Source organism: Macrotis lagotis, chromosome 1 (genome assembly GCF_037893015.1).
Source record: "Macrotis lagotis isolate mMagLag1 chromosome 1, bilby.v1.9.chrom.fasta, whole genome shotgun sequence".
Classification (NCBI taxonomy): Eukaryota; Metazoa; Chordata; class Mammalia; order Peramelemorphia; family Peramelidae; genus Macrotis; species Macrotis lagotis.
This window is the reverse complement of record NC_133658.1, coordinates 825,991,518-826,004,950: the sequence shown is the minus strand read 5'-3', so window position 1 is coordinate 826,004,950 and position 13,433 is coordinate 825,991,518.

The following is a 13,433-nucleotide window of genomic DNA, read 5'->3' as shown; positions in this document are numbered from 1 at the left end:
TCTCAAACTGTGATGTCATTTTGGTCTTCTTTGATAATGAAGGACAAGAACCAATAAACCAACTAATAAATATTAGTTGAATGATTATCAATGACAAAAATATTTTATCATTCGAAGTTTGAGTCCTTCAGTGTTGAATTGCATATGGCCAGAAGTGCCCAAGTCTACATAGTCAATGGGATCAGGAATGGAACTTAATTATTGAAAATACTATTTTTCTGGTTCTGCTTATTAAGACTGTCACCAACTCTGCTGTTTCTAGACTCACTCTATTCTATTTCAATTCAGTCCACTTGGTCTTCCTGGCATTTATTGAATGATGGGAAACATAGCCAATGATGCACACTAAGCATGATGTAGCTGGGGAAAGGATGGAGACAGAATGTAAAAAAGAGAATTTTAAATAACAACCACCATAGTCATCATCAGGATCTTCAGGGAAATCTCTGAGCCTCAAACCAGTGTTTTCCGTTCAATCAAAAGCTGAGGAAGTATGGCAGAAGGAGAGATTTCTTACCCTATTCTCAAGTGGAGTCATGGATTCCTGTTACCTCTTCTCCTTTCTTCTACTCCATTATCTGCCAACCCCATGATTAGATCAGTCTATTGACTTTTATGGGGTGGATACTGCATATCTTGGGAAGATTTATAAAAGAATGAAAAGATCTAGTAGCCTCCCTTAAAAGCTTCTAATTTCAAGAAAGGGACAATAAAAATACATAGTTTCTTTTTCTCTCTTCTAATTCAGTTCCAAATTGTCTTGCCATTTCAGAATTTAGGTATAGATTCTCTGAAGGTAGTCATGCTGGCAATGGCATCTGAAACCTCCAATTCTATCATTTTCAGTTGAGGCAAAAAAAGACTTGGGGGATAATGAGGCAGAAGTCTAATTTTGTGGCCACTCTACCTGCATTCTCACATAATAATGAGATTGAAGATATGGTGCCATGACATTGGCCTCTTGGATGTTCCGTGAGCAAAACTCTATCTCTTAGCTCCAGACATTTTCTTTGACTGCTACCCCATGCCTGGAAAACTCTCCTCATCTTCACCTACTGACTTCCCATTGCTTCCTTTAAGTTCCAACTAATATCTCATCTTTTAATTTCCTCTTCATTTAACCTGGGCAACTTATATTTTTGTAAATATTCATCCCTATGTTTGTATTTCCCCCCTTTTTCACTTTATCCATATTCTCCAATATTTTGTTTGTGAATACCACCTCCCATATATCCATCCCCCTTTCTTTCCCCTTCCCCTTTGCCCCTTCTTCCTTCCCTTCCTTCTGTTAGTTCCTCTTTTCCTTCTCTCTCCCCTTTCACCTTTTAATACTTGAAAGGTAAGATAAGTTTAACTTAACTGAGTGTATGCATGTATGTTAACTTTAATCCAGATCTAATGAGAGTAAGATTCAGATGCTTCTCACCTCCTCCTTTCTTTAACTCTGTTGCAATAGGTCCTTTGTATGTCTTTATGTACTGTGATTTACCTCATTCAATCTCCTCCATCCTTCTGTCTCTTTACTGATCCCCCTTTTTAAGGAGATAGTTTTTAAATCATTCTGTCATAGTCATGGATAAGTCATGAGTATCCATCACTTTTGGCTAAGTATTTTCTCTCTAATAGAGTTATAAATTTTGAGAGTTATGAGAATCTTTATCCCAGGTGGGGTTACAACCAGTTTCTTCTTATTGGATAGCAGTTTTTTTTCTTTACCATTTTTTTTACTTTTTCATGTATCTCTTGAGTATCCTGTTTAAAGTTCAAATTTTCTATTTAGCTCTGGTCTTTTCATCAGGAAAAGTTGGAAGTCTCCTATTTCATTAAATGTCCATCTTTTCCCCCTGGAAGAGAAGGCTCACTTTTGCCATATAGTGAATTCTTAGCTGCATTTCAAGCTCCTTTGCTCTTTAGAATATCACATTCCATGCCCTTCAATCCCTTAATGTTGATGCAGCCAGGTCCTGTGTAATCCTTTCCGTGGCTACTTGATATCTAAATTTTTCTTTTTTTGGCTGCTTGCAGGATTTTCTCTTTTATCTCATAGTTCTGGAATTTCTTGTATCTGATAGTTCTGGATATTCCTTGGCATTTTCATTTTGGGATCCCTTTCTGGAGGGGATCAATGTGTTCTTTTTTTTTTAGGTTTTTGCCAAGCAAACAGGGTTAAGTGGCTTGCCCAAGGCCACACAGCTAGGTAATTATTAAGTGTCTGAGACCGGATTTGAACCCAGGTACTCCTGACTCCAAGGCCAGTGCTTTAACCACAGCAACTAGCTGCCCCTAACGTATTTTTTCAATAACTATTTTGCCCTCTGGTTCCATTATATCAGCTCAATTTTCTATCACTAAATCCTGTAATATTGAGTCCAGGCTTCTTTTCTCCTTAATGTTTTCAGGAAGCCCAATGATTCTTGTCTCTCCTGGATCTATTCTTGAGGTTAATAGTTTTACCAATGAGGTATTTTACATTTTCTTCTATTTTTTTCTATTTTTTGGTTTTGTTTAACAGAGTCTTGTTATCTCATAAAGTCATTCATTTCCACAGATTCCATTCTTTTTTTAGAAAATAATTTTTTTTTATTTTCCCTTTGCAACTCGTTTTCCAACTGGTCAATTCTATTTTTGAAGGAGTTTTCCATTTGTGCAATTGAGGTTTTGAAAGAATTATTTTCTTTTTACATTTGTCCAATTGTATTTTCTAAGGATTTGTTTTCTTCTTGTAAGGTGTTAATTTTCTTTTGAGTTTCTTTTCCCAATTTTTCCAATTGATTTTTAAACTCCTTCCAGATCTCTTCTAAGAAGTCTTTCTGGGCTGAAGACCAATTCATATTCTCCTCAGAAGTTCTAGCTCTCTCTGAGTTACAGTCTTTGTCTTGGATATAGCTTTCAGTGGACCCCACCTTTCTATGGCCTTTCTTCATTTTCCTAGGATCTTGTGTTGGGGGAGGGACTGGTTCACAGACCTTTCGTTTTGAAAACCCTAAAGGTTTTGCTCACTGGGCTTAGTAATTCCAAGTGGGATGACCAGTAGGGGGTGCTAGAGGCTTTCTCTGGAGTGTCTGTGATTTTGATTTATGGCCCACTTCATAAGCCTTGTGGTTGGTGGGAGCAGCAGGGTCTGAATTATCCTTGGACAATGTGGGCTGGACCCTTGTGCTATTTAGTTAATCTTATTTTTCACTCAGTAGTGAGAGAGAGAGATCTGCTACCCCCACACCTGAGCCTTGGGGTAGGGGGCGGAAGTTGTTGCTGCATTTGTTCTAGGAAGAGTCCCTTTCTCTCACAATGTTGGGGAGGGAGTTCAAATGGAAACATGCAGACTCCGCTGAAAATATGGGCCACGTGGCCTTGGTCTTTCAGTCCAGTGGAACTGACCAGATTGATGTCTAGCCACTGCATTGGCGCTCTCCTGCCCACTGCACTGATCTCCTGCCTGCTCACAAAGCCAAAGTTTCTGAGGCTGCTCTGAGGTTAATCCCAGGTTTCACCCTGCTGACCCTGCACTGGTTCTCTGCTCTTTTCCCCTGGCTTACCCACATTCTCCTGAAACAGACCTTGTTGGCAGATGTTCTTCTCCTTTGCTCTTTCTGGATTTTGTGAATTTGAATTCTGTTAAGAGACTTGATTCATATTAATTCTGAGGGAAAGCCAGCAGACCTTAGCACAGTGTCTGTCTTCTCTCTGTCATCTTGGCCAGAAAGTCTAAAATCTCATCTTTTATAAGAAGCTTTTCCCAATTCCTCTGAATTCCAGGGTCATACTTCTTTTAATTATTTATAAATTTATCTGATATATAACTTTTTTTTTGTATATTTGATTGCAAATTGTCTCTCCACTTTAGATTGTAAGTTCCTTGAAGGCAGAAACTTGCTTTTGATCTCTTTGCATTGCTTAGAAAGCACCATGTCTGGCACATACTTAATAAAATGTTATTGATTCATATGGTCTCATTAGAAATCATCCCTGATTAAAACTGAAGACATTGGCAGCCTCTCCAGTGGAAAAGCTGGAAAGAATTCTATTACTGACCTTTGGTAGAAGGGATGGAAAAAGCCTAAAGTCATTTCAACAAGATGTTAATTGTAGTGTGATCTATATCTATATCTATATCTATATCTATATCTATATCTATATCTATATCTATATCTATATCTATATCTATATCTATATCCATATCCATATCCATATCTATATCTATATCTATCTACATCTATATCTATCTATCTATATATCTATATATATAAAATGTGTGTGTGTATATATAATATATATATATATATATATATGGTGTATGTGTGTATACCTCCTCCTTTCCCAGACACACACACACACACACACACACACACACGCACACACACTTCTCCTCCCTTCCCAGAGTCCCAGGCCACCAGTAAAAAGCAGAGAGCAACAACCTTGGGAGACAGGGGATGATGGAAATTTATCATATTGTTCATTTAATTACATGAAACAGCACAGAGCATTTTGGAATAACTAAAACACTTACCTAGAATGGAGGCTAAGGGAAGGAGGATGAGGGTCAATGATAGAACATAAAGCTTAGCTGGAATAGTGAACTCTTCTGTATTCCTGTGGCCAGCCCATGGTGTGCTGGGACCCTTTCTAGTTTCATTTGTTTTTGTAAGCACAGGAAAGGCAGGCAATGTAGAGTCATTTGAAAACATGCAATCAACAGGGCAGTACATCATCTGATGACAGAAACAAAGAAGAATAAATCCACTCACGGCCAACAGAAGCAGAGAGGGCTATGCATCAGGTGGGTGTTGGGCAGATCTCCCAGCACAGAAAGGAAGAGGAAGGTTGATTATTAGGGAGCAGGATGATGAAGGCTATTTGAAAAGCTTTTCACAGAAATAGAAACCAGTGAAAGGTGGCTTTTGGCCAGTTTAATGAAACAGATGGGGGAGGCGAAGGTGGGGGGATAACATTCTGTCAACTGCAAATTTCATAAGTTTTTAAAACCCACTTTGTCCCACAAAAGAAGTTTTGGCAATCATTGTAGAATCTACAATTATAATTGATATATTTACAAATAGATGATAAATTAGAGCAAGCTATTCATGGTAAACAGTATTTTTTAAAAGTTTTGTCCAGTTCTCAAAGCTCACATCATTAAATGACTCTCCCACTCACTGACATTCCCAACCATGAGGACACTGCAGGAATTCCCTATCTCCTCTTGCTCCCTTCCCCTTCTCTCTCTCTCTCTCTCTCTCTCACTTTTCCAGTTTTCTCCATCTGTCTCTTTCTCTCTTTGTCTTTCTCTGTCTCAATCTCTCTGTCTCTGTCCCTCCTTCCCTCCTTTCTCCTTCTCACCTGAACACACACACACACACACACACACACACACACACACACACACACACACATACACAGACACAAACACATCCTATACACAAGTACACACTAGCTGTCTGCCATAACAGAACTGGATAACATTAACCTGAACTCCAGAACTTTTTAGGAGATAATGTTTAGTTTTACTACTAAGTCTGGCTAGCTCTCTAGGGGTCTGTGCCAGAGAGAAAAAGATGGGTTATCAGTAGCAGAACCCTATTCTACAGTTTCCACTGCACATTGTTGAGAGGTTAGACATATTTCTGTAAATATAATAATTGCTAAATCTAATGGTCTGTTACTGTACAGACTTTTACCAGCTGTAACTTTCTATTTGCATGATCATGTTATTACTGGCCCCTTACTTTATTTTAGGGACATTAACCTGCTGCCGATGCCTTACCAATAACCTTTTGTACTATGACTAGCATAAAGAGCTCTTTAGTAAAAGAGTCTTTTGTGAGTCTTCATTTTTAATACTTTAAAAAAAATCCTCTCTTTTTTTCCTTGCCCTCCTCCCTCCTCTCTTCTTCCCTGTTAGGTCTAGCTAGAAGTTTTAGCTTTCCCTTGAGAGCTCTATTACCACAGGGACTCAGTGAGAATACAGCAGGGTCACATTATCTTAAAACATTTTGCTATGAGGGAGCCTGCTGTGTCCTAGCTCCACTAAGTCACAGATTTGGGTCTAGAGAATCAGCCACTGAGACAAGAGGCTATTCTTAAATTGTGAACTAGGGTTCCAACAACCAGCCTCAAATTTTACTAGATCCTTGTGGGTTGGAAAGGGAATGAAGAACTAGGCACACCTCCTAAACCCACTACCCACACCAACAGCAAGGACATAGAGCATCCCATCAGGAAATAGTGGAAGGAGGGGCTTAGGAGATGGGGAGATTGACTTCCTCTCACATCAGGCCTTTTTAGTTTTTTTTTTCTTAATAAAACAAAACATCCCAATAACTAACTATAATTATGACTACAACTTTGCCCTATTTTTGATTGTTTGTATTTATAAAAGAAGGGGAAGGTAGATCACTTCTATGTCCAATATCCATATTTACTTCTGGGTCCTCTGCCCAACACTAACAGTGCCTACTAGCCTTAGCTGGTTGCAGACCTTGAATGAACTTGTCAGCTTTGAGTGGAATATATTTAATCAGATATGAGTGTATTAGTTGTTGTAGTTGGTGGTGGTGGTGGTGGTGGTGGTGGTGGTGGTGGTGGTGGTGGTGGTGGTGGTGGTGGTGGTGGTGGTGGTGGTGGTGTGTGTGTGTGTTCATTTGTTTTCCCACTTCATTTGGAAATGTTGCTAAGGGGAAACAAAAAGGGTTTTTATAAAGTTTCATCAGATGGATCTGTCTTTGGAATTTGTGGATTCTCCAATATTAGCAACCTTTAAAAGCAGGCCAGTGATCTAAGATTTTCTGACAGCTCTTCTAGGTCCAGAGTTTTGTGTTTTCTTAGTTTCCAGAAAGAAAGGTTCTTTTTAATTTGGAGACTTTCACTGAGCTGCTCCTGAGGAGAAAAATAAAGGTATTTTCATCTCTCTCTATCATATCCCACAAGGAAGCCATTGAACAAAGCAAAGAAATATAGAGTCTAAATCACCCAATCACTCAGATGAGGAGCTAAGAACAAAAGCCTGACCTCCTCGTTCCTATCCAGAGGAACAGGCACAATCAGCCTTCTTATTATGCACGTCTCAGCTAAACTTCACTTTTTGCAAGAAGCCTTAATGTTAACTGTCTTATGCCTTAACTTACTGAAATACTAGTTATTGTGTTCCCTCTGTGATTATCTCTCATTTATCCTGACTATATCCTGTTGGTATACAGTGTTTGCATGTTAGTTCTTCCATTAGAGTGCTTTGAAGGCAGAGACTATTTTTGCCTTCCCTTGTATCCCTGGTTGTTAGCACAATATCTTACGTAATGTTTTATGTCTTGTGTAATAGGGATTTTGGATTTTACTTATTTAAAATGTGGCTTCTAGAGTTACTTGTGGAAGTAGCAAAAGCAGTCACAAGAATGGCAACTAAGGATAAAAATACTCATTTGAGCTATAATAAATCATTTGAATTGAATTCAACACAAGACATTTTTCTTCATTGTTCTTATTGAGATCTGAAATTATTTGAATATCTTCTTCCTAAAATGTTGATCTTTACATTACTTTCACCAAATTAGAGATTTAGGTTTCAATAGTAGCAACACAAACATTGACATATGGGAAAGTGACTCAATACTGGACAGAACTTCGGGGAAAAGATTATCAAGAGAGATAGTGGTATATTTATCTTTACATTAAGAAATTTTAAAATAAAATAAAATGTCATATACCAGGATTGTTTCATTTTTTTGTACTTGTATCTCCAGCATCTAATACAGGAATTGAATGAAACATAGCAGGTGCTTAATAAATGTTGGTTGATTGATTGATTTTTTTTCTCCTACATGCTGCCTAAGCAAGACATGGTCTAGTGAGTAGAGTATTAGACTTGGAATTAGGAAAACTGGATTCAAATCCTACCTCAAATACTAACTTCAAGACCCAGGGCAAGTCACCTAATCTATCTAGTTTTCAGTACTATCATCTATAAAATAGAGGGATTAGACTCAATAATTTTTATGGTCCCCTCCAGTTTCACATTATGATCCTATAAGAGAATTATCCTAGGCCCAACTCCCTCATTCTGAACATCTCTTTTGGGTTGTTGCTAAGGTTATGAAACACTGAGCCAAAACTGATTTTGTTCAATTCAGCCAAAGTATGAATATGCTTTTTTGGGGGTGGAAGGAACTTTGCAAAGTGCTAGGATTACCTGCCCTCAAGGAGCTAATATTCTACTATATTTAACTAATAACAAGTGTACAAATGAATATGTTCAAAGTTCTTTATAGAAAATTCTAACTGGAAATGAAAAAAGGGAAAGATTTCTGAACTGAGCTTCAGAGGAAGGTGAGAAGGATTCATTCTGAGGATAGAGAACAGCCTGGGAAAAGATATTGAGAGGAGAATAATTAGTTCAGAGGTGACTAGTTTGAATGGAAGGCAAGATGTATGAAGGGGAGTATCATGAAAGAAACATGTGAAAATTAATAGGATCCAGATTTTAGATGATTTAAAATATCATGCTAAGGAATTTGAATTTTATCTTTAGGTCAGCAGGACAACAGCAAAGTACTAATGGCATCGGAAATTCCATTTTACAGAGGAAGAAACTGAGGATGATATAACTAGTGAGTGACTAAGTCAGGATTTAAACCTAGGTCTTGTTATTCCAAGGCCATGACTTCTACTAAAGGAATGAGAAAAGGATAAAAATGTGCAATATGTAATCCCTTTTCCCTGGATCTAATCTTTCTGATATAGGATTTTGAAAACTCCTATAAATTCCATCCTTTGGGTTAGAAAAGCATGCTAATAGAGTTACATTTTTCTATAAAAACTAAGGAATAGAAAGAAAATGTCTTGAGGGTATAATCCATGATGTTCTCCTGAGCCTTAAAAAGAACCATCTCATTTTTCATCTACTTTCCCCAAAAGGCACCAAATACTCAGAACTAGCTTGCCTGGAAAAATTGGTCCATGATCCTCCCATTGTCTTAAAGTAAGGTTTCTGATGGAAAGCTATAGTTTCCAAACAAATAAAGTCCATCTGCTACAGCAATTCCTAAACTTGCTAGACTGAGCTGACCAAGCAAACTTGGACTGAGTCAGTTTTGCCTTTCTGCTGCTACCTCTACCATAATGCCTAATGTGTAACAGGGCTTTCCTATTTATTGATGCTAGTGGCAGGTTTCACTTCATATATATATATATATATATATATATATATATATATATATATATATATATATATATATATATATATATACTTTATGGTGGGGTCAGCTGACAAATGTCTCCTCCAATCATTCTGCTGTTGTCAAACTCAATTAGAAACAAGAGTCACTAAACCATCATGCTGCTGGTATTGACTTAGAAAACCACATATTTACATTATCTATATTCTATTATTTTATTTACTAACTATTTACCAATTGCCATGTGACCTTGAGTAAGTACTTAAACCTGTTTGACTCAGTTCCTGATCTAGAAAATGATCTAAAGAAGAAAATGACAACCCTCACCAATATCTTTGCCATGAAAATTCCAAAATGACATCCAGAAGAATTGGACATGATTGAAAAATGACTGAATATCAACAAAATCACATTTTAATCTGGTTCAGGACTCAGTGGGGATTTTTGTTACTTATTTGTTACCTTCTTTCTATGAGAATTCTTACTCAAACCCTCTTTTTTAAAAAAAAGATTAGTTTTATTTGTTTATTTTCCTCAAAATATGCAGTGATAGTTTTCAACAATCATTTTTTTTTTGTTTTTGCAAGGTAATAGGTTAAGTGATTGCCCAAGGTCACACAGCTAGGTAATTACTAAGTGTCTGAGGTCAGATTTGAACTCCTCCTAAGTCCAGGGCCAATGCTCTATTCACCGTACCACCTAGCTGCCACTCAACAATCTTAGTGTAGGCAAAGCAATAGAGTGCTGTCTTAGGGATAGAGGAGAGAGTTCCACAGGAAGCAACTGCTGAGTGGTTCCCACAGGTCTGCTTCTGATTCCTGGGAGGAGCTGCATACTTATTCTGATGTGGCAAAGCTTTCCCACTGAACTTCCAAGTTGTCCTTGGCAATTCCTGGACTGAGGGGTCTGGAAATCCCTCCCCCACACCCTCTACCCTCTACTGCCATGGATCCAGGTGCCCCCAGGGACCCAGGCAATCCACAGGCTATTCCTGGATGACTGGAGCTGGTTTGCTCCAGCAGCCAGCATGGCACAGGCAGCACTGTGACCCTTTCCAACCCCTGTGGAACAAACCCTTTCTGGAGATCTTCCAAGTTGTCTTAGGCCAGAAAATTGTTTCACTCAGGCTTTCCATGGATTCTATCACTCTAGAATTTGGTCAAACTCATAATTTTAAGACGTTTAAAGTGATCTGGGGGAGAGTTTCTGGGATTTTCTGCCTTTGCTCCACCATCTTGATTCTACTTCCCCTCAAACCCTCTTAATTCTAGTGCCTTCCCTCTGCTAATTATTTCCTATTTATTTTATATATGGCTTGCTTTATACAAAGCACACACACACACACACACACACACACACACACACACACACACATAGACAAATTTGTTTGCTGGTCTTCCTTATTAGTTTGTAACCACCTAGAGGGTAGAGACTATATTTTGTCTTTTTTTGTATTCCCAACACTCAATACAATACCTCATCCAGAAGGTGATCCACAACATTAGAAGAATCTGTCAAATGCAGACTTCCTCCCATTATTTTCAATGAACTTATTAAAATAATATAAAAAGTTTGCAATGTACACCAAGTAGTGAGGAATGCAGCGATAGTTTCTGAAGAAATATGGTACTAGGAAAAGGGATCAAAAGAAAATAGTTCAAATACCCTCTCTCTCTACCTGGCCTTGGAGTTAGCAAAACCTGGGTACAAGTTCCACTTTTGGCATCTTTGATGTGGGACTCTGAGTAAATTCCATAACTTCTTGATGTCCCAGTCAACTCTTCAAGTCTGTAAGTTATAGAGGATGCTGACTTACATTCTTAGAAGAATTTCTTTACCAGGTATTCTCCAGGATGAAGATTTCACTACACATCCCATCGGAAAACAAACAAACAAGATGATATCATTATCTCTCCAGACTGACTTCAGCAAGTCAATAGTTTTTATTAAGTGCTTACTGTTTACCAGGCACTGTGTGGGGATACAAAGAAAGGCAGTAAACAGCAATGCCTATCCTCAAGGGGTTTACAGTCAAATGGAAGAGAAGACATGCAAACAACTATGTGCAAACAAGATACATAAAGGAAAAATGACACAAATTGATGATACTGGAAGCTAAGAGAAAAAAGTCAAAGAACTTTTACTATCCAGTTAATTTTTTTAACAGCAATGGAATATTATGTATCCTTTGTTGTGACTGCTTTCTTTTTGTTTCATAGATAACTGAATGTGGAATCAGGCACATCTAGGTTCCCAGTCCTACCTCTTCCTAAGTCACTTAACCTTCCTCCAACTCAATTTCATCCTCTGTACACTGGTGATTATAATAGCATTTACTTCACAGGGTTGTTGTGAGAATTAAATGAAAAACAAGTGTCCCAAAAGTTTTAGGGCAGTTAAAATGCCCTAAGATTTTTTGGGACACCTTGTATACAGAATGCAGTTTGCAAATCTTACAGCAATATTTAAATATTAGCCATTATTCCACAAACCTAGCTAGCCCAGGTAATACTTTTTTTACTTTTCATGGAAGAAGACAAATAGGCATAGGAGGAATAAAAATCTGTTGAGATACTGGTTTCCATAATTATTCTTTTAATTCATTCTGCTACCCATGCCACAGATGGGGGATAATATTGTCACACATTATGCAAATGATGGGCAGCATGTCTCTACTGTGTCATATACACTGATAACTATCTGCTAACAATGATGTGTTAATGTAAAGGGAGTAATTCTGCATATGTTGTATGCCTTATTAAGGAAATGATTCAAGTCCAGGAAATGTGTGGGTTAAATGCCTTGCTTATGTAAACATGGGTTACTGTGGAGGAAAAAAAAGATTTTAGATATTATGTGGAAAAAATGCAGTAAAAAGAGCTGAATTAGCCCATTCCATTCCATTGAATTGTTCAGTAATTATGGTCATTCCTAGGCCTAGAAAATTAAAGCATATGATGAAAACCCAATCTAAAGATATCAACTTCGATGTCAGTAGAGAAATTGTATATCAGATTTTGAAAGCTATTATGATCCCAATGACCAAAAACAAAGGCTATGACAAGAGGGAGAAAGAATGATTTTCCTATCATCAAGTACATTTAGTCTTCCACTTGAAGCTAAATATTACAAAACTGAACCCATTTCATTTGTAATATTGTGGGATTTACCACCCCATTCCAATTTGACATTTATCTCCTTCACCCATGTCCAAAAAATAATTTGCGTTCCAAAATCATTGAGACAGTTGCCCCTACAGATCAGTAATTTAAACCCTTTGGCTCTGGCTCTCCCCTACTCTCTCCTCTACTCTTCCCTTTCCTTTGCTTCCTGTTCTCTTCACTCCTTTCTCTTTTTTCTTCTTTCTTTTCCTTTTTCTTTCTCCTATTCTTCTTCTTCTTCCTCCTCCTCTTCCTCCTATTTTTCTTCCTACGTTTTCTTCTTTCTCCTTCTTCTTCTCCTCCTCCTCTCTCTTTCTGTCTCCTCTGCCTCTTTCCTTTTTTCATCTCTTTCTCCTCTCTCTTTTCTTCCTTTCCTTTCTCTCCTCTTTCTTCTTTCTTTCCTTTCCCCCCCCTCTTCTTTCTTCTTTTCCTCTCTGACAAGATAGAAGAATTTTTGTTATTTTTAAGACCTGTCTGTAGCTTATTTTTGCCATTGTCCCAGTGCAAGGTCAGAAAGCATAGACATACATTCCAGCTTACATGTGTTCACACAGCTCACATACGCAACACAAATGTCCCCTTCTCTGTAGTTTTTTAAAACAGCTATTTTAGCCAAGTTTTTTTCCCCTAAATTTAAAAATAATAACATGGTTTCTAACTATAAAATTCTTCTCCCTGCCCCCATCCCCTCCCCTAGTCCCCATGGGGCTGTTATAGGCCTAGTCTGTAAATTAAGTGGAGTCACTTGGAGCCTCAGTTAGCTTTTAGTCAAACATTAGTGGCAATGTTTATTCTTGTGTAATCTTCAGTTTTGCCTTAATTTTATGCTGGTCAGCATTTTTTTTAACAGATTCAGCCAATCTTTGGGACATGCCCTTCTTTGTCCCATTTCTTCCTCCTTCCCCCCATCCTATCCCAAACCAAGTTTTGATATTTAACCAAATTAATCAGAGTGCAGTTCTTTTAATATTTTTATGCTCTTTTAATCCACTTTGATCTTTTCTCAAGGAAAAAAATTGCTTCATGTGGTAATTCAGCTACAAGGAGTCAGGCTTTAATTTTCCCCAATCTCCCTGTCCCTCCAACCCCCATCATCACTTCAAAGGGC